This window comes from Carcharhinus amblyrhynchos, chromosome 15, assembly GCF_965287045.1.
Source record: "Carcharhinus amblyrhynchos chromosome 15, sCarAmb.v2.hapA, whole genome shotgun sequence".
In the NCBI taxonomy this organism is placed as follows: Eukaryota; Metazoa; Chordata; class Chondrichthyes; order Carcharhiniformes; family Carcharhinidae; genus Carcharhinus; species Carcharhinus amblyrhynchos.
Genome location: NC_137338.1, coordinates 15,709,854 through 15,711,774, shown reverse-complemented (window position 1 = coordinate 15,711,774; position 1,921 = coordinate 15,709,854).

Genomic DNA, 1,921 nt, shown 5'->3' with positions numbered 1-1,921 from the left:
CTTCTTGCTTAAGTGTGTACCTCTTAATTTGCTTTTGCTTTGGAATGTTTCTCGTATCCATTTATAACGGGGCTGTGAGGTGATGTTAATTCAGAGAGAATGCAGCTGGGATGTTGTTCAAATGGCACACTTCCATCTAACTGCTTTATCCTCACCAAGTGAGCTTTTATCACTGCTGCTTTTATAGGGGGCAGATGAGGCAGAAGCCTCAGTGAAAATTGTGTTCCTGGTGTGAAAAGAATGACTTTACCTTATTTTTTATCATTGACTGAATAAAAGATTTTGGTGTGAAACGTCTTGAGGGACCTTTGTAAACTCGCTGCAGGATTTCAAAGTGCAATGTTTAAAGGACAGAACATTGGTACATTTGATTTCTTGTCATGGTTCTGCACACACTGAATGCAACATCTGATCCATGTTCGACATCATTTGTTTGGTCTTGTTCACTGAGGCCCATTTACATAAGAACATAAGAAATAGGAGCAGGAGTAGACCATCTAGCCCTTCGAGCCTGCCCCGCCATTCAATAAGATCATGGCTGATCTGTCGTGGCTCAGTTCCAGATTCCCGCTTTCTCCCCATAACCCTTTATCCCCTTGCTTATCAAAAACCCATCAACCCGCGTCTTAAAAATATTTAGCGAGGCAGCCTCCACCACTTCAACGGGCAGAGAATTCCAGAGATTCACCACCCTTTGAATGAAGAAGTTCCTCCTCAACTCCGTTCTAAACCGCCCCCCCTTTATCTTGAGGCTGTGCCCCCTAGTCCTACTGTCCTTTCTGAGCGGGAAGAGTCTCTCCACCTCTATCCTATCCATCCCATTCATCACATTTGATTTGATTTGATTTATTATTTTCACATGTATTAGTATAGAGTGAAAAGAATTGTTTCTTACATGCTATGCAAACAAAGCATACCATTCATAGAGAAGAAAAGGAGGGAGTGCAGAATGTAGTGTTACAGTCATAGCTAGAGTGTAGAGAAAGATCAACTTAATGCGAGGTAGGTCCATTCAAAAGTCTGACAGCAGCAGGGAAGAAGCTGCTCTTGAGTCGGTTGGTACATGACCTCAGACTTCTGTATCTTTTTCCCGATGGAAGAAGGTGGAAGAGAGAATGTCCGAGGTGCATGGGGTCCTTAATTATGCTGGCTGCTTTTCCAAGGCTGCGGGAAATGTAGGCAGAGTCAATGGATGAGAGGTTGGCTTGCGCGATGGATTAGGCTACATTCATGACCTTTTGGATTAAGAGACTCCAGAGTCTTCCCTACATGAGCTCAGTGTTGTTTGTTCGGTGGGGGATGGCCGTTGTCCTTTCTTTGACTTCAGGCAGGGTGCTGCTGTTGGCTTTATTTGCTCCTGGGAATCTGAGTTATTAATGACCGGCTTGCTGCCTGCAGTTATTTAAATATTACCCTAAGTCCATATAATGCATTACACCTGCAAGAAATATACCAATTTAAATCACTCATTTATTTTATTGCTTTATTCTTTATAGCATTATAATTTTACAGGTTGAAAATAAGTGTTCATTTCTAAGGATCTAATTTGACAACCAAAGTATAAGTTTTTTGAAACAAAGGAGGAATATGTGTCTTTCAGGATCATTTAACTCGTTTGAGGAGTAAAAGCCATCTTTTAGATCAGAGGAGATGTTTTCACCTTGGAGGAGTAGGTCATGATGTTTACCCCAAGATGATTAGCTAGTGCAAAAAGCCACAACTGTAACAGCATTTAAAGTCTGTAATTTGTATAACTTATCTAAAGTAAGCGAGAAGTCTCACAACACCAGGTTGAGGATCAACAGGTCTATTTGGCATTGCGAACTTTCAGGGGGCTGCTCCTTCCTCAGGTGAATCTCCACATCATTGCTCTTACTTAAAGCAAGGTAAGTGCTCTGAAATACTCCCTCACCAGGCGCAT